Genomic DNA, 20,812 nt, shown 5'->3' with positions numbered 1-20,812 from the left:
GGTTCCCCCCAGGGACAGGGCGCGCCGGCCCAGGAATTCTGAACGGGGTAACTTTACACTCTCTTTGTACAATCTACGTGTCCGACCACAGTGAAAGCCCTGGACACCACAGCCACACCCCCGGGGAGCTGCTTCATACAGCTGTAGATCCTATCATGTTACCCTGGCTATTGAAGAAGAACTCAGCTTCCCAGGGAGGGGAGAATGGACCTTGTGTTATTAAGTTGCAGCAGACTTTATTGAAGAATCTCTACAGTTGACCAATCGCAGACGAAGGGGCGTTGACCTCAGCTCGCCTGGAGAAAAAGTGTTGTGTGCACGAACAGCCCAGAAACGAACAGAAAGGAAGAAAAAAGTGGTCCTAATATATGTCTTCTGAACTGTTTGGTCTGGGAAGCATGCGGACGCCTTAAAGCTGCTCTAGTCGGTCTCCGCCCACCAGTCCCCCATTCCTCATGCTGTCACTGCGAGGGTCCAACCTCCTCGCCCCTGGTCCCCCTCCAAACTGGTGCTGAAATATGGCAGGGGGTGTCGTTCCTTATCATGCACAATATCCACTCTTTCCAAACGCTAGTCAGCCCTATTAATCCCCAGGCCAGTGGGCTGTTAACTGCGTGGGAGAGAGAGCAGACTTTGGGAACATTACCCAGTGGCTTACAGCTGGCTGGCTCTCTGGATTTCACCACAGAGGGAGGGAGGGAACATTACGAACAGATCTCATGGAGAGTTCAGCCACAATCGTTGGCCGTTTGCACAGCCGAAGCCTATACCCTTCACATGCTATAACCATCTCCTATATCTCCCCAATCCATAGATTCTTATAGATCCAACACCATTCACCCAAAGCTTAGCCTACAGATGCCTAGCTAGAAGGTCATATCCTCTAGTGTTCAGCAATAGATCCTCCAACCTGAATGGTAACCCCACACAATACTATCTATCCCACACCATACCTTATAATATAGTCATTAGGTGGGTGCTTATATTTGTCCTATTTCACACATGAATACAAGTATGTATTAATATGTATTAATATGTATTAATATGCAAGTGTGAATCAGATCTAGTTTTTTACATATCCCAACTCCCCCTGTGACACCCTTGGAGAGTGGGGTCACGGCCAGGGTCACCTGTGTGATGACTGTTTGACTCCAACAATGTGACTAAAGCCTTAAAACACCACCTGTGAACCCTGAATCTACCCAGAGCAACCCCAGAGCAACTACCCTGTCTCTGTCTGTCTGTCTGTCTGTCTGTCTGTCCGTCCGTCCAGAGCAACTACCCTGTCTCTCTCTCTCTGTCTGTCTGTCCGTCCGTCCGTCCATCCGTGTGTGTTCATGCCTGTGAGTGTGTGCGTGCGTTTATGCGTGCCTGTGTGTATGTGAGTGTGTATGTGAGTGTGTGCGTACGTGTTTGTGTGTGCGTGTGCGTGTGCGTGTGCGTGTGTGTGTGTGTGTGTGTGTGTGTGTGTGTGCGTGCGTGCGTGCATGCGTGCGTGTGCGTTTATGCGTGCCTGTGTGTTTGTCCTGGTGTTTTAAATGGGTTGGGCAGGTGCCATTCCTCTACATTCCTTCTCTGACCTTGTGCTCATTTCTGCTGTGCTGCCTTCAGGGGAGGTCTGCCTCTGCAAAGCCAACCAGGCAGTGGAGGGTTGTGTGTGTGCGTGCGTACGTACGTATGAGCGTGTGCATCCTTATGTGTGTTTGTGCGATAATCTAGAAAGATCTCTGCAAACATGGGCATTAAAAAAGCTATAATCTGTCTTTCTATCTCTGCTCTGTTCCGCTGGGTTCCATTAAACATACTCTGTATATATTCAGCACCAGAAAAGGAGTTAACACTCCCATACTCTACTCTGCTCTACATGTACAATACTACACACAATACTTAACACACTTCATGTGTGCTGCTTCGGGAAGGAAACATGGAAGAAAGAAAGTGGAACAGTATGGAGCCCTAGAGAGAACGATGCCGGCTCTAACATAGGGAACAGTATGGAGCCCTAGAGAGAACGATGCCGGCTCTGACATAGGGAACAGTATGGAGCCCTAGAGAGAACGATGCCGGCTCTGACATAGGGAACAGTATGGAGCCCTAGAGAGAACGATGCCGGCTCTGACATAGGGAACAGTATGGAGCCCTAGAGAGAACGATGCCGGCTCTGACATAGGGAACAGTATGGAGCCCTAGAGAGAACGATGCCGGCTCTGACATAGGGAACAGTATGGAGCCCTAGAGAGAACGATGCCGGCTCTGACATAGGGAACAGTATGGAGCCCTAGAGAGAACGATGCCGGCTCTGACATAGGGAACAGTATGGAGCCCTAGAGAGAACGATGCCGGCTCTGACATAGGGAACAGTATGGAGCCCTAGAGAGAACGATGCCGGCTCTGACATAGGGAACAGTATGGAGCCCTAGAGAGAACGATGCCGGCTCTGACATAGGGAACAGTATGGAGCCCTAGAGAGAACGATGCCGGCTTTGACATAGGGAACAGTATGGAGCCCTAGAGAGAACGATGCCGGCTCTGACATAGGGAACAGTATGGAGCCCTAGAGAGAACGATGCCGGCTCTGACATAGGGAACAGTATAGAAACCTAGAGAGAACGATGCCGGCTCTGACATAGGAAACATTATGGAAACCTAGAGAGAACGATGCCGGCTCTGACATAGGGAACAGTATAGAGACCTAGAGAGAACGATGCCGGCTTTGACATAGGGAACAGTATGGAGCCCTAGAGAGAACGATGCCGGCTCTGACATAGGGAACAGTTTGGAGCCCTAGAGAGAACGATGCCGGCTCTGACATAGGAAACATTATGGAGCCCTAGAGAGAATGATGCCGGCTCTGACATAGGGAACAGTATGGAGCCCTAGAGAGAACGATGCCGGCTCTGACATAGGGAACAGTATGGAGCCCTAGAGAGAACGATGCCGGCTCTGACATAGGGAACAGTATGGAGCCCTAGAGAGAACGATGCCGGCTCTGACATAGGGAACAGTATGGAGCCCTAGAGAGAACGATGCCGGCTCTGACATAGGAAACATTATGGAGACCTAGAGAGAACGATGCCGGCTCTGACATAGGGAACAGTATAGAGCCCTAGAGAGAACGATGCCGGCTCTGACATAGGAAACATTATGGAGACCTAGAGAGAACGATGCCGGCTCTGACATAGGAAACATTATGGAGACCTAGAGAGAACGATGCCGGCTCTGACATAGGAAACATTATGGAGACCTAGAGAGAACGATGCAGGCTCTGACATAGGAAACATTATGGAGACCTAGAGAGAACGATGCAGGCTCTGACATAGGAAACATTATGGAGACCTAGAGAGAACGATGCCGGCTCTGACATAGGAAACATTATGGAGACCTAGAGAGAACGATGCAGGCTCTGACATAGGAAACATTATGGAGACCTAGAGAGAACGATGCCGGCTCTGACATAGGAAACATTATGGAGACCTAGAGAGAACGATGCAGGCTCTGACATAGGAAACATTATGGAGACCTAGAGAGAACGATGCAGGCTCTGACATAGGAAACATTATGGAGACCTAGAGAGAACGATGCCGGCTCTGACATAGGAAACATTATGGAGACCTAGAGAGAACGATGCAGGCTCTGACATAGGAAACATTATGGAGCCCTAGAGAGAACGATGCCGGCTCTGACATAGGAAACATTATGGAGACCTAGAGAGAACGATGCAGGCTCTGACATAGGAAACATTATGGAGACCTAGAGAGAACGATGCCGGCTCTGACATAGGAAACATTATGGAGACCTAGAGAGAACGATGCAGGCTCTGACATAGGAAACATTATGGAGACCTAGAGAGAACGATGCAGGCTCTGACATAGGGAACATTATGGAGACCAAGAGAGAATGATGCCGGCTCTGACATAGGAAACATTATGGAGACCTAGAGAGAACGATGCCGGCTCTGACATAGGAAACATTATGGAGACCTAGAGAGAACGATGCCGGCTCTGACATAGGGAACAGTATAGAGACCTAGAGAGAACGATGCCGGCTCTGACATAGGGAACAGTATAGAGACCTAGAGAGAACGATGCAGGCTCTGACATAGGAAACATTATGGAGACCTAGAGAGAACGATGCCGGCTCTGACATAGGGAACAGTATAGAGACCTAGAGAGAACGATGCCGGCTCTGACATAGGGAACAGTATGGAGCCCTAGAGAGAACGATGCCGGCTCTGACATAGGGAACAGTATAGAGACCTAGAGAGAACGATGCAGGCTCTGACATAGGAAACATTATGGAGACCTAGAGAGAACAATGCCGGCTCTGACATAGGGAACAGTATAGAGACCTAGAGAGAACGATGCCGGCTCTGACATAGGGAACAGTATGGAGCCCTAGAGAGAACGATGCCGGCTCTGACATAGGGAACAGTATAGAGACCTAGAGAGAACGATGCCGGCTCTGACATAGGGAACAGTATGGAGCCCTAGAGAGAACGATGCCGGCTCTGACATAGGGAACAGTATGGAGCCCTAGAGAGAATGATGCCGGCTCTGACATAGGGAACAGTATGGAGCCCTAGAGAGAACGATGCCGGCTCTGACATAGGGAACAGTATGGAGCCCTACAGAGAACGATGCCGGCTCTGACATAGGGAACAGTATGGAGCCCTAGAGAGAACGATGCCGGCTCTGACATAGGGAACAGTATGGAGCCCTAGAGAGAACGATGCCGGCTCTGACATAGGGAACAGTATGGAGCCCTAGAGAGAACGATGCCGGCTCTGACATAGGGAACAGTATGGAGCCCTAGAGAGAACGATGCAGGCTCTGACATAGGGAACAGTATGGAGCCCTAGAGAGAACGATGCAGGCTCTGACATAGGGAACAGTATGGAGCCCTAGAGAGAACGATGCAGGCTCTGACATAGGGAACAGTATGGAGCCCTAGAGAGAACGATGCAGGCTCTGACATAGGGAACAGTATGGAGCCCTAGAGAGAACGATGCCGGCTCTGACATAGGGAACAGTATAGAGCCCTAGAGAGAACGATGCAGGCTCTGACATATTTATGTGTTTTAAAAAAGAGCAGTGTTTTCTACTGGATTGCAGCCGGGTGCTGGACAGAGCTTTGGATCTCCAACGTTATGAGAGTGTGAGTCAGCTGACAGTGTTGAAGAGTGGGAGGAGGACGGAAGTGAACAGTCACTTCCGGTATCTAGTGTCCTCACTAGCTCAGCATCAGCTGGTTAGTAGGCTGAGTAGGTGTCCACCCATCACCGAACGCTGACGTGAAAGGGACTGTCCTTTCTAGTCATACTATTTCTATGGCAACATCTGCACCGCATATTCTGATGAATGCTATTTTTCAGAAATAAACATATGTCGATTTTGTTTATTTGTTTATTCAACTTCTATTGTCGTCCAAGAGAGGCTGAATGGCTGATTTTTTACATGACATCTGCATAGACTTTCCAAACTTATATAAGTTCCCACATTGGCAGAAAACAGCTACGGGGCGCATATGAATCAAATTTGTGCTGGCAACATCCCCATACTGAGGGTAAATAGTTACAGACAAAACTGTATTTTCCTCTCTGCATACAGTAAGATGAATAATGTCTTATGTATTCAGGAGTTATATAGTTATAGAGCTGTGAAAGTGGGGGAGACAGAAAGAAAAGGAGGTAGAAACAGAGGGAATGAAAGAGGACGGAGGGAGAGAGGGGGGAGCTGAAGTCAGAGGGTGGGTGTAGGGGAGCAGGGGAGGAGAGGAAGGAGGGAGAGAGGGGGGAGCTGAAGTCAGAGGGTGGGTGTAGGGGAGCAGGGGAGGAGAGGAAGGAGGGAGTTAAAAAAAGAGACAGAAGGAGTCACAGGGAGTCAGGTGTGGGAGGTGGGTGGAGGAGGAGTGAAGAGGCAGGGCAAGGGCAGAGCCTCAGAGGGAGCTCTCTGCTGACAGGAATGGGATTTGCCCAGGCACAGGCAGACACAGAGCCAAGCCCAGGCCCAGGCCCAGACTTGAGAGGGCCTTGTTTCTCTCTCACAAATGCCTCATACACTTTTTTTTCTTTCTTCCTCCCTCCCGCCGTCCTTTCTCATCCCCCTTACAGAATCACTCCCTCTTTCAATCTATTTCTCCTCATCCACTTATTGAATATCATTGTCTCTCTCCACACTCTCTCCTCTCACTCCACTCTCTCTCTCTCCCCTAGAACAAACACACATTTACATATGTAGAATCTTAATTCGACCAGATTCTCACTGCAGAAAAATAATCAAGCAGCAACAGGAAATTTGAATTATTGTGTGGATTGTAATTCATGGACTTTGTGTAGGGGTTGATACATTTTTAGTTTGAGCAAATCAAGTCTGACATTTTAGAGTGGAAATTACAAACTTTAAAAGCCTTTTTAGCCTTGAATACATTACAAGTTTGCATTTCCTTCAACAACAGGGTGATCAAATTAAGATCCTACACCTGTACATATTCACGTGCCTTCCTTATATTTACATATTGCATTGCTGCAGCGTTATAATAGTTCTATAATATTGTGGGTCTGTATACCAGAGAATCCAGGGAGGGTGTTGGCCACGTAAGTAAATAATAATACAAACCAGCTGTGGTCCCAGTTAAACTGCTGCTGTCAGGCTAGCATATGACGGTACCCTACCGCAGAGCTTTCTGACAGCGTTAGAGCTTCTGCAAGCTCTACGTAGTCTCATTTGGTAATTAACGTTACTGACCAGAGCTCAAATTGTAGAGCTCTCATTTGGTAACTAATGTTACTGAACAGAGCTCATATAGTAGAGCTCTCATTTGGTAACTAATGTTACTGACCAGAGCTCAAATAGTAGAGCTCTCATTTGGTAACTAATGTTACTGACCAGAGCTCATATAGTAGAGCTCTCATTTGGTAATTAATGTTACTGTCCAGAGCTCATATAGTAGAGCTCTTAGACATCTTTAAAGCTCCTGCATGCTCTAAATGTAGAGCTCTCATTTGGTAACTAAATGTTAATGTTACTGCTAGAGATCATATATTAGAGCTCTAAGTCAGCTTTAGAGTATTTGCAAGCGCTACAGTAGAGTATGCATTGTATAGTTTTGTAAAAAAAAAAAACAGTTACTCATCAGAGCTCATGGAGGCTTATATAGTAGAGCTCTTAGGCAGTTTTAGCTCCTGCAAACTCTAGATGCAGATCTCTCATTTGGGTGCTAAATGTTAAGTATGACCTAGGGATTATAACCTAGAAAGGATTGAATGCAACTAACTTTGTCTAATGCTCAGAGCTCATATAGTAGAGCTCTCATACCGTTTTAGAGCTTTTGTGAGCTCTAGATGCAGAGCGCTCATTTGGGAGCTTAATGTTCAGTATGACCTATATTACCTAGTCATTGCTGTCATTGTCTGTTATTACTGTTATTGTCAACCAACAAACTATAGAAAACTTCATCAAATGAACTCCTCTCCATTGTTTTGTTAATTTCTGTTTTTGTTATAACTTTGGCTTTCCTCCTGTCTTCTGTGTTAACACTCAGACTTTCCCCCATCAAGTTGTCTGGTCTGTCTATTGTTTTTAAGATGTCTCAGAGCTGAAGTTCTCTCACTCCAGAAACACAGGGCAGCTGGAGGGAGGGAGGGAGGGAGGGAGGGAGGGAGGGGTACTGTAAGGCGGGTGGCGCCTGGGGGTGAGGCACAGAATTGTCAGTGTTTATTTTGGAAATGCAGCCCTGCAGACAAACAGCAAGGGAACTGAACCCATAGCGCAGGGGAGCCTTCAAGTTCACCATGACATATCCTACCTTAGTTCCTGACTTCAACTGTTCTCTTCTGGGATGTCCCATCCCATTCAGGTGATCAGGACTGGGGGGACTACAGTAAATACAGGTTAATGAAACAACCCCCAGAGTACATGAATGATCTGCTCCAAGGAGGAAACGGTGAGGCCTTGTTGTGATTAGTGGTTACAGTTTAACTGGAGAGGTATGCATGGTCTGTGGGCTGGGAGGGTCGGGGCCGAGGCCCAGCCAGATAGGAGTGGTTTTACTGGCCTGGACCCAAATTCATACCTCAGAGTAGAAGTGCTGATCTGGGATCAGATCCCCCCCCCCCCCCCCCCCAAGTAATAATATTCATTATAATCTAATGGCAAAACTTGTCCTAGATCAGCACTGCTATAGTCTGAAGACGAGCCCAGGGGCGAATGGGCCATATTTATAAAGCGTAGGAGGGTTGGTCTAGGATCAGTTCCCCCGTCCATGTAATCTTATTCAATTTGATCTAAAAGATTAAACTGGTCCTAGATCAGCACTCATATGGCTCTATTTTAACAAACCTAATGCAATGGAAAATCTAAGCACTGGCGGTAGCTATAGGTTCGGGGTGTCAGAAGTATTTATTATATTTTCATAACCAGAATTAAGGACACAGTACAGGGCGGAGAGGTGAAAGAGCTGGATTTTCATGAATAAACAATGTGTGTCCAGGCTTGACCCCTCACTGGCCAATCAGAATGTGCTCCATGGCTAAATATGTGTCTTCTTGAACTTGTGTTTTTACAGTCTTGTATGTATTGTGTTGTCATCCACTCCGAATCGAATGTTAGTCCGTTGTAGCCTATTTTGTTAAATAGTCTACACAAACAAAATAACAACATTTCGGCCTATCCCATATTTGCTAAATATGTTGAATATGTTTTTGAACAGTAATTGCATGGCTTCAATATGGAAATATACTGTTAACATAGCATTCCCAGTGATATAAGCCTACTGTAAAATGCATTATGTCTGAGCCATGGACGTGTCTAGCGTTGTCAATAAACCAGATTATTTCACTAGTGGTAACATCTAAAAACACAGCGAATAATTCCAATCAAAATCGAATAAAACTACATAACTTGTTTTAAAAAATGGCTCCCCGTGGGCTTGTAATATTAGGCCTAAAACAACATAGACTTCGGAGGGTTTTACGCACATCCAAACTTTTCACACGAGTGAAAAGAAAGTAGTGACTTTACCACGTGACAAGTAAACAAACAAACAAACAGGTAAATATAGCCTACAAGCAGATTCAGCACCACAGACATCGATCGGAATTCCCACGATTTGACAGTTAGGTCCAACAGAGAAAAGGGGAAGACGCATTTTTTTTAATAACTTGATGTTCCTAAACAGGCTTCCGACAGTTACTGACACCTTTCATGCAATGGGAATCCCACATAATGAGTACAAACGTTTCCCAGAAGCTGGACGAAAATAATGTCCAATATAAAAAGAGAAATGACTGTTTTGCTGCTTGTGATTTTTTAATAAACATTGGTGATGTATATTAGGTTACTGTGTGCGCCTCCACTGACAAAATACCGCTATGATCAGCTTTAAGTCGCTCTTAAATATCCCCAGGTAGGCTCACTGAAATTGCCATATTGGCACGTGTTTTTAAGGACACGCCTCAAATATTTCCACCCCTCCCACCTCAGCGCAAGCAATCGATGTTAGACAGTTAAATTGCCGAACCTGGCGTTAGGGCTGGAAAATGCCAATGCGGCAGTTTTTACAAGACGAAATTGCAAACTAACGTGCGTTTGACACTTGCGCCTCCTTACCGCCAGCCCAAAATAGAGCCCCTATTCTCTGAGACAATTTGTGAATAGGAGCCCTCGCCTCTCAGCTCGAGTGTGTCAGGTTTGGCTACGGTCTTTATGGCAGTTCTGTCTCTACTCTCTGTGTAGGTCCAGGAGTCTGGCTGGCCATCACCACCCCACACAGACACCTCATGTTGAAACTATCCAGAATATGTGTGTGTCACCTACTCCCAGTCTCATAGCAGCAGATAGTATGGGCCAGTTTCCCAGACATAGATTAAGCCTATGCCTGGACAAAGAAGCAAATTTAAGCATTGAGAATGCTTTTTAGTCCAGGACTAGTCCTAATCTGTGTCTGGGAAACCAACCCTATGAATATACAGCTAGGTTTATAGGCCCTCCCATATTGTCATCACTGTTAGTGATACAACTAAGGAATCTGTATGTAGCCCACTTAATCATCTTTACTATATCCTGACTTCTGTCTATGAGGTGTGGTAATGTGGGTTGCACTCCCTCTTCATGTATGATTTCCCCTTCCTTCAGATGCATGTGAACTGTTTGCATCTCCCTATAGGGAGTCTCAATCTGCCCCATGAGTCTGTGGCTGGGCTGGAGACAGTGAGACCAGCCACCATACTGTGTGTGTGCGTGTGCGTGTATGTGTGTGTGTGTGTGTGTGTGTGTGTGTGTGTGTGTGTGTGTGTGTGTGTGTGTGTGTGTGTGTGTGTGTGTGTGTGTGTGTGTGTGTGTGTGCGTATGGTTACCATTGTGACTGTGACAGAAACACATAATCATTTCCACCTGTAGATGATTCCAAAGTTAGTAAGAATTCTACCTCCATGGCTGTGATCAGTTTGCCGCAGTAACATTCCATTCCAACTCCTCACAGCAGTTGGTACAAACGGCTGTGTTTTATTAAGCTGCTCATCTCTGATATTGTGATTCTGTTTCCCTCCAAAACAGGTGGCAGCCGAGTTGTCCCAACAAGCATAAAGGGCATAGTTGACTGAGAGTTCAGTAGGCTCTCTATCTCATCTCTCTCTCATCTCTCTCTCTCTCTCTCTCTCTCTCTCTCTCTCTCTCTCTCTCTCTCTCTCTCTCTCTCTCTCTCTCTCTCTATCTCATCTCTCTCTCTCTCATCTCTCTCTCTCTCATCTCTCTCTCTCTCATCTCTCTCTCTCTCATCTCTCTCTCTATCTCATCTCTCTCTCATCTCTCTCTCTCTCTCTCATCTCTCTCTCATCTCTCTCTCTCTCTCTCTCTCTCTCTCTCTCATCTCTCTCTCTCTCTCTCATCTCTCTCTCTCTCTCTCTCTCTCTCTCTCATCTCTCTCTCATCTCTCTCTCATCTCTCTCTCTCTCTCTCTCTCTCTCTCTCTCTCTCATCTCTCTTTCTCTCTCTCTCTCTCTCTCTCTGACACACAAACAAACAGACACGTACACAAATAAACTGCAATTTAACAGGATTTACTTGAAGCCTGAAAATCCCATCAGGGACACATCATTTTATACCCTCAATCCCATTTCCCTACTCCATGGAGGGGACAATCCCTGCAGCTCACCATCAGAGACGTCACAGCAGCACCAGTCACTTTGCCTTTCTGACAAGTATAGATAGATAGACGTAAAGCAAACATGTTGACATGAGTACCCTGATATCGGGGAATTTGTGCCATTCTGAAAAAATTGTTCGATTTTTGTACACACTGAGTGTACAGTGTACACACTGAGTGTACAATACATTAAGGACACCCCTCCCCCTTGTGCCCTCAGAACAGCCTCAATTCATCAGGACATGGACTCTACAAGGTGTCAAAAGCGTTCCACAGGGATACTGGCCCATGTTGACTCCAATGCTTCCCACAGTTGTATCAAGTTGGCTGAATGGCCTTTGGGTGGTGGACCATTTTTGATACACACAGGAAACTGTTGAGCATAAAAAACCCAGCAGCGTTGCAGTTCTAGATTTTTTAAAAGCGGTGTGTCTGGCACCTACTACCATACCCCGTTCAAAGGCACTTAAATATTTAGTCTTGCCCATTCCCCCTCTGAATAACACACAATCCATGTCTCAACTGTCTCAATGTTTTGTCCATGATGTTGTGTACACTCAGTGTAGATTAAAAAACATAAGCTGGCACACACCCAGACAAAATAGTGTGTGTGGAGGTGCTGACTAACGGCGAATAAACTATAAACTATCAAAATAAAGAAAGTAGCACACTCCATGTATAAACTCCCAGCAACTGAATGGGGTTTTACCAGCGTTTCGGCATCACTGACCCTGAGGAAGGCACAGTGATGCCCAAACATTGGTAAATACCCATTCAATTGCTGGGAGTTTATATGTGCGACTTCCTTTATTTTGATAGTTTACACTCAGTGTAGATAGACATAGATAGCAACATACTTAATATCCCAGAAAAAGGTTCAGGAACAGTATAGTTGTCACGTGATAATGTCAGTCATTCTATCACATGGAGTTCTTTTCAAACAGTGCTATTCAGTGGGGGGAAATATTTTGTTGGGGAGTAAATGTTTTTATTGATTCTCTTCATTTTGAGATAAACCTTTAAAGGAGTGAAGGTTATGTTTTATGTGAAAATGAGAATTTGCAGATTTTAAGGTTGTGTCATTAGATTTGGGGTTGTCAGAAATTCTGGTGAAAAAAATGGGGTTCCCGTCGAAGAAGTTTGAATACCAGTTTTAAACCAAGAAACGGTGTGTTCAGCGCTCGTGTCAGTGAGGAGAAACACGGGACAACTACAGGGAAATGGTATTTAAATGTCAAGTGCAGTACGATGTCTACGGATTGCGGTTTGTTTCAATCCCGGCCTTAGCTATTCAAGAGGACTAAACTACTACCTCAGCGTGGAATGCTTTTGGAAAACCAGCCTCTTGACTGAACCCTGTGATTGAGCGGGTGACACTCCCGCCACGAGGAGCCATAGCTCCAGACAAGTGGGTGGGTGGGGGTAGGCTTCTCCTGGAGTCCCTCGCGGTGCTGATAAGTGTGTGAGTGTGAGGGAGTTGTCTCGGCTTGTCCCCACTTGTCTCCACTGCATGCCTCGACATTCACTGGCCGCTCTAATCCAGGACCCCTGCTGCTGCGTTGCCTTTCAGCCCGACCGTAATCCACTGGCTGCTATTGGCATCCCACTGAGATATTAAATCAGACACACGCAGTCCCAGAGTGTCTAACTGGGCTCTCCATTCTCCAAGCAGTGGCTGTGACACTGAAAGTTTAAACAAGCCACAGAGTAAATGCTCAGACACACCAATAGCATCTGCTGGCTCAGAGTACTTAGCACCTCTGAATGTAATTTGCGAAACGAGTGGGCACCGATTTAACTTGTAGAATCGCGTGAAAAATGACGTCAGTCTGACGTCTACAGCAGGTGGTCCCTAAAACACAGCGGGCCTGAACGATCTGAAGATAAACGGTGGATCCACATTTGGTGAGATGTGTGAGAGCCTTAAAAGCGCTCGGCTAACAGTTCTCTTTGGTTGTCTTACCTGGGTTAATTTCAGTGGTGCAGGTTCTAGTGGATTACAGTGAGCAATAAGAAATCCATCTCTGCCTTTTTTGATGAGTGCAACAACTCCTTTTTTAACTTGAATGAGTCTGTTTGGACGTTCTACTCCTTATTAACTTGAATGAGTCTGTTTGGACGTTCTACTCCTTTTTAACTTGAATGAGTCTGTTTGGATTTTCTACTCCTTTTTTAACTTGAATGAGTCTGTTTGGACGTTCTACTCCTTATTAACTTGAATGAGTCTGTTTGGATTTTCTACTCCTTTTTTAACTTGAATGAGTCTGTTTGGACGTTCTACTCCTTTTTAACTTGAATGAGTCTGTTTGGATTTTCTACTCCTTTTTTAACTTGAATGAGTCTGTTTGGACGTTCTACTCCTTTTTTAACTTGAATGAGTCTGTTTGGACGTTCTACTCTTTTTTAACTTGACTGAGTCTGTTTGGACGTTTTTTCTTGGTAAACCATTCTCAAGGTTCTAGCATCTGTTGGTACTTTCAATAACAGGAATGTGGTTTCTATTGATTTTGATATTTCGCTGTGTGTAGGCTATTGTTGAATGATGAGCCTGATATTCTTTACCTCTTGCCTGTCATCTTGGGGAACCATGGCTCTTCCATTCAGTTTAGTAGGAATTTATATTCTGGCCAAAAGAAGTCAGGACTGCTATATGATTTACATCCTACCAACATACATAATCTGGGGGAAATAAATCTCTGACATTCATTTTTAGTGTGCATTTCTTAGCTTGTCCCAAAAAAGAAAGCCTTATAGTTCTATGTGGTTATACCCAACAACATGTCTCTTGGTTGGCTGTCTATGTGGTTATACCCAACAACATGTCTCTTGGTTGGCTGTCTATGATACAGGCCAGGGGCATGATGATCCATCCATCAGGACACGCCTTATTTTCCCACAGTGCAGCTGTCTGCCCTCAGAGGGTGAAAGGCGCCCTAAGGGCATGACTTCAGAGCTGCGGGGGTGGTGCAGGGTGGGTTCATATGGCATGAAACTCTGGATGTGGAGGGGTACCACATACTGCACAACACCATGCCCAGATGGAGTACTCACTACAGGAGTACTCACTCACTGGCCTCCTGGGCTTTTCAAGCATGACAGTCGAGGGTTTACTGAGAATGGTGAGACAAACAAAAAAATGTAGTCATCGGCAGTCCTGTGGGCGAAAACAGCTCGTTGATGAGAGGTCGAAGGAGAACAGCAAGAATCGCGCAAGCTAACAGGCGGGCCACAAACAGACAAATAATGGCGCAGTACAACAGTGGTGTGCAGAACGGCATCTCAGAACGCACAACTCGTCAGTCCTCGTCACGGATGGGCTATTACAGCAGACAACCACACCGGGTTCCACTCCTACCAGCTAAAAACAAGAAGCGGGCCACCAACACTGGATAATTGAGGAGTGGAAAAACATTGCCTGATCCGCCGAATCCCAGTTACTGTTGCGTCATGCTGACAGCAGAGTCAGGATTTTGCGTAAGCAGCGTGAGTCCATGGCCCCATCCTGCCTGGTGTCAACGGTACAGGCTGGTGGCGGTGGTGTAATGGTGTGGGGAATGTTTTCCTGGCACATGTTAGGTCCCTTGATACCAATTGAGCAACATTTCCATGCCCTGAAGAATTCAGGCTGTTCTGGAGGCAAAGGGGGGTCTGACCCAGTACTAGATTGGTGTACCTAATAAACTGAGTACATCTACAGTACATAATGTATGCTTGCAGACTAAACCTTCATTGACACTCTTAGTTGACTGTCTAAGGCAAGCTTCCTAAAGGCTATGTTCCAACTAGCACGCTGTACTAGCAAAGCAAACTACTAAAGTTCCCAATAGACTCCTCTACAGTTGAAGTTGGATGTTTACATACACTTAGGTTGGAGTCATTAAAACTTGTTTTTCAATCACTCCACAAATGTCTTGTTAACAAAATACAGTTTTGGCAAGTCGGTTAGGACATCTACTTTGTGCATGACACAAATAATTCATCCAACAATTGTTACCAGACAGATTATTTCACTTATAATTCACTGTATCACAATGCCAGTGGGTCAGAAGTTAACATACACTAAGTTGACTGTGCCTTTAAATAGCTTGGAAAATTCCAGAAAATTGGCTTTAGAAGCTTCTGATAGGCTAATTGACATAATTTGAGTCAATTGGAGGTGTGCCTGTGGATGTATTTCAAGGCCTACTATCAAACTCAATGCCTCTTTGCTTGACATCATGGGAAACTCAAAAGAAATCATCCAAGACCTCAGAAAAAAAATTGTAGACCTCCACAAGTCTGGTTCATCCTTGGGAGCAATTTCCAAACGCCTGAAGGTACCACGTTCATCTGTACAAACAATAGCACGCAAGTATAAACACCATGGGACCACGCAGCCGTCATACCGCTCAGGAAGGAGATGCATTCTGTCTCCTAAAGATGAACGTACTTTGGTGTGAAAAGTGCAAATCAATCCCAGAACAACAGCAAAGGACCTTGTGAAGATGCTGGAGGAAACAGGTACAAAAGTATCTATATCCACAGTAAAACGAGTCCTATATCGACATAACCTGAAAGGCCGCTCAGCAAGGAAGAAGCCACTGCTCCAAAACCGCCATAAAAAAAGCCAGACTACGGTTGGCAACTGCATATCGTACTTTTTGAAGAAATGTCCTCTGGTCTGATGAAACAAAAATGGAACTGTTTGCCCATAATGACCATCGTTATGTTTGGATGAAAAAGGGAGAGGCTTGCAAGCCGAAGAACACCATCCCAACCGTGAAGCACGGGGGTGGCAGCATCATGTTGTGGGGGTGCTTTGCTGCAGGAGGGACTGGTGCACTTCACAAAAATAGATGGCATCATTAGGCAGGAAAATTATGTGGATATATTGAAGCAACATCTCAAGACATCAGTTAAAGCTTGGTCGCAAATGGGTCTTCCAAATGGACAATGACCCCAAGCATACTTCCAAAGTTGTGGCAAAATGGTTTCAGGACAACAAAGTCAAGGTATTGGAGTGGCCATCACAAAGCCCTGACATCAACCCTATAGACAATTTGTGGGAAGAACTGAAAAAGTGTGTGCGAGCAAGGAGGCCTACAAACCTGACTCTGTTACACCAGCTCAGTCAGGAAGAATGGGCCAAAAATCACCCAAATTATTGTGGGAAGCCTGTGGAAGGCTACCCAAAACTTTGACCCAAATTAAACAATTTAAAGGCAATGCTACCAAATACAAATTCAGTGTATGTAAACTTCTGACCCACTGGGAATGTGATGAAAGAAATAAAAGCTTAAATAAATAATTCTCTCTACTATAATTCTGACATTTCACATTCTTAAAATAAAGTAGTGATCCTAACTAACCTAAGACAGGGAATTTTTACTATGATTAAATGTCAGCAATTGTGAAAAACTGAGTTTAAATATATTTGGTTAAGGTGTATGTAAACTTCCGACTTGAAATGTATGCGGACTTTTTGGGTGGACATTGGGACTGAGCCTTATTGTGTGACTGGACCAGAGAAAGACTGCAGCTCAGTGATGGGCTCGACCATTAAAGTACCCGTGTCAAACCTGTGGTTCCAAACCAGGAAGAGCTGTACAGCACCAACTGTTGCCTCACACAGCTGTCCAAGCTATCCACATCTGGCCAAGCATGCAGGCAGGACAAAACTATGCACAGCGCTAGGCAGAATGCTCTGTGTATACACACACTCACAACTACAAAAGCACACACACAGACAAATGTGTGCACACACAGACACTAACAAGAGCATGCACACACACACACACACACACACACACTATTGAGGTGTGAGACCTTGGAATAGGATCACCACCACAGAGATACACAGCTGGACATCAGTGGTTATCTGGCCTGTGGCCAGACTGACCGACTAACTGACTGCCTCACAGAGAGCAGCAATGAATACTGTAGTGAGTGGGAAAATCATTACCATGCTGGCTAACCATGCTGCTGTCTGATGAAAACCGCTAACCCTCAGGAGAACTGATCTCAGTCATCTCTCAGTCTGTCGCTCATCAGCTGATTGGTTACACAGAGTTGTGTGTGTGTGTGTGTGTGTGTGTGTGTGTGTGTGTGTGTGTGTGTGTGTGTGTGTGTGTGTGTGTGTGTGTGTGTGTGTGTGTGTGTGTGTGTGTGTGTGTGTGTGTGTGTATGTGTTAGAGGTCGACCGATTAATCGGAATGGCAGATTAATTAGGGCCGATTTCAAGTTTTCATAACAATCAGAAATCGGTATTTTTGGACACCGATAAGTCAGTTAAGAACACATTATTTTTTTCAATGGCGGCCTAGGAACGGTGGGTTAACTGCAGAATGACAGATTTGTACCTTGTCAGCTCGGGGTTTCAAGAACCGTGGCGCAATGGGTAACGATGCATCGAGGGTGGCTGTTGTCGATGTGTTCCTGGTTTGAGCCCAGGCAGCGGCGAGGAGAGGGACGGAAGCTATACTGTTACACTGGCAATACTAAAGGGCCTATAAGAACATCCAATAGTCAAAGGTATATGAAATACAAATGGTATAGAGAGAAATAGTCCTATAATTCCTATAATAACTACAACCTAAAACGTCTTACCTGGGAATATTGAAGACTCATGTTAAAAGGAACCACCAGCTTTCATATGTTCTCATGTTCTGAGCAAGGAACTGAAACGTTAGCTTTCTTACATGGCACATATTGCACTTTTACTTTCTTCTCCAACACTTTGTTTTTGCATTATTTAAAGCATGTTTCATTATTTATTTGAGGCTAAATTAATTTTATTGATGTATTATATTAAGTTCAAATAAGTGTTCATTCAGTTTTGTTGTAATTGTCATTATTACAAATAAAAGTTTAAAATCGGCCGATTAATCGGTATCGGCTTTTTTTTTGGGTCCTCCAATAATTGGTATCGGCGTTGAAAAATCTAGTGTGTGTGTGTGTGTGTGTGTGTGTGTGTGTGCGTTTGTGTGTTCCTGTTTGGATGTGCATGCGTTCATGCGTATGTGTGTTTTTCTGTGTCTTCATGTGTGTGAACACATGCACGTGCCTGTGTCTATGTAGATGTGAAGAGCACCTGGAATACGGCCCTCACACATAGTCTCATAGTTCACAGCAGTATTATGGATGAAATAGTGGACAGGGGGCTTGGATGGGAGGCAGCTCTCTAGGAGATTCAATATCCCCTTCTCTTCCTGTTCTTCTTCCCCAAAACCTCCAGTGGGCCCCCAGCCAGACCTCCTCCAGTGAGTCTCATATATATATATATATATATATATATATATATATATATATATATATATATATATACACACACACACACAGTAGGCTACACACACACACTTAAGAAACATATTCAAAAACACCAACCCCTTGAAAACATTCAAACTTTCATCCAGCCCCCAACCAACCCCCTCCAATCCAACCCCCCTCAGAAAGTAAGAGTGTGCCTGGGTTCATAATGTAATGTTTTATAATGATCAGGCCTCCTCATGGGTTGGTTAACTGTATTCTGCCTTGGCAGGCCTTCGCCCTTTTCCCCTGGCCTCATCTGGGACAATGGGAGGCAGCCAATCGGGAGAGGCTCTGTCCCAAACCTGCTCCCCGAGCTCCAAATGTGCACACCATTAGGCGCAGGGACAGAGCAATTGCTTAATTGGAGGAAAATAGCCTCTTTATCCAGGCTTCTGCCCACACAGATCATCTGCTGCCCCATTGCCCAGTACAGTGTAGCTGTCCTGGTCTGCTATTGGTTTGGGTGCTTGGCCCTTGAGAGCAACTCTGAGTTATGTTTTGTTAAATTGGGAACTGGCAACATAACAATGGTGATATTTCATGACAGTGCCGTTATTGGATCCCAGTGTTGTTTGTTCACCTGCTGTTATGAGAGAACATTGAGTCTTTAGGGTTTGCAATAGCATATTTTTGTTTAAGGCTTTGAATATTGATAATGTATCACAGTAAACTGATGTAATGGTAGAAATAATACCGATAGTGTTCTGCTTCTGGTTCTGAATCTGACTCCATTCCATCATCGCGCAGAACTGAAATCCTTGACATGCCCCGCGCATATGGCTTCACTATTTGAGCCGATGCAACCCCACAAGGAGAGTAAGGCCTCTCTTGTCATGCGCGCTCTGAAAATGTGTTTCTGGGGGAATTCTACTTTTTGTTGGGTGTGACTGTCAAGCAGACATGTCGTGTCCCTATGAATATGAGGAGTGACACGGTGTCTTTGTAAATCACAGACGCTGGCGGTGCACGTAGGCCTACGCCATGGCCAGTGTATAAAGAAAGATATGACAGGCAGTCCAGGGAGAGCGGCGGCGGCTCTGGACAACGGAGCAGGGCTGGCGCACCACTGTGGACTCAGAAATTAGGTCAGTCCGCCCTGTCCTCCTTGAACTCTGCCCATTTCACATTTCACCGACTATCTCGGACACACAAGACCACATTTACAAACATCAAATATACCATACGGGAACAAACTGCCCGTGCAAATTATGTAACGCCTATATGTCATCCAGTGTAACAATAACCCGACACACAGAGAAGGATAGAGGGAAGGATATAGGGGAGTTGTAGGCTGAAGGCAACGGGCTTACCTTAGGGAAAAATCCCGTGGATATGGCCGAGATGTCTCCGATGTATTCCCTCTCCGGCAACAAACTTTCCACTCCGTATGTTTGTGCAAAAGCCTCTCGATGGCAATTTCTCCTTGCAATTCTGTAATGTTGTCCTCGTTCAAAGCACTAAAGGAAGCTGACACGTCTAAATACAATAGTATGTGTCGAGTGAGGCGGTCCGTTCCCAGACCATTGGTTTGAAAAAGAAAATGGAATAAAACGAAGACGATAAGATTCTTTCACAAGCAATACGAGATAATAGTATAGTGTTGATGTCAGTTACCGGGGATGAGATCATTTCTCGTCGCCAGAAACCCGTTCATTTTAGGCTAAACACCCTAAACTGTATCCATAGTCTAAACTGTTCCGTTTTGGAAAATTAAGATCACTGGTTGTAAAATGTGCATAAAAATTACGCGTTCGGTTTCGTCTTGGATTCAAAGTGCATCGCTTAATGGCAACGCTGGTCAATTAGGGTGTTCAATGGGTGGTCGTTCTCCAGGGAGTAGGCTATAGGAGGGGTGCGCTGGGAGATACAGAGCCGAGAGATGTCGCGAGGGGGGGGGGGGGTCTTCTTCGCTCGTTATGTTTCCAGATGCCGACTCCCTGTGGTTACAAACGGAGGTGTTGTCCTTATAGCTTTCTATTCTTCTATTTCTCCCTGTCTCTCACTCTCCCTCTTGCTCTTTTCTGTTCTCGCCTATTTAGTCCTCAAGGAGACGTGTTTGGTAAGGTGGTCTCCCCGCGTCCGTCTGAGAGGACCCGAGCCAGCCCGTGATCTCCCTCTCCTCGCGCGCAGCAGACTAGCCCCGGCTCTGCCAGCTCAGCGCATGCTTGCTGCTCCGCCCATCCACCATGGGCAGTCAGTCCTCAGCTCCTCTCAAAATAAGTCTCTTTCCTTCCCCGCGGAACATACCGTTTTCTTTAACCCGCTTTAACTCTTACAATGAACCATACAGAAAATCATAAGGGATATGTATGTGTTAGGAGACAATTGGTTTGCATGTTTTAACGCATCTGTGTTACTGGACACGTCTCTGTTTTCCCAAGTTTAA

General features: G+C 45.4%; 1 protein-coding gene across 1 annotated transcript in view; it reads right to left on the bottom strand.

Moving 5' to 3' along the window:
• The window catches only part of LOC118938338 (zinc finger protein GLIS2-like), a 77,944-nt gene extending 57,132 nt beyond the window's left edge, over positions 1 to 20,812 (bottom strand). The window contains exon 1 of the mRNA XM_036941756.1: positions 19,737 to 20,812. The gene's annotated coding sequence lies outside the window, so the exon portion shown is untranslated. The remainder of the gene's footprint in view (positions 1 to 19,736) is intronic.

Source organism: Oncorhynchus mykiss, chromosome 13 (assembly GCF_013265735.2).
Source record: "Oncorhynchus mykiss isolate Arlee chromosome 13, USDA_OmykA_1.1, whole genome shotgun sequence".
Taxonomy (NCBI): Eukaryota; Metazoa; Chordata; class Actinopteri; order Salmoniformes; family Salmonidae; genus Oncorhynchus; species Oncorhynchus mykiss.
The sequence above is the reverse complement of the archived record's forward strand: the minus strand, read 5'-3'. Positions and strand labels throughout refer to the sequence as shown.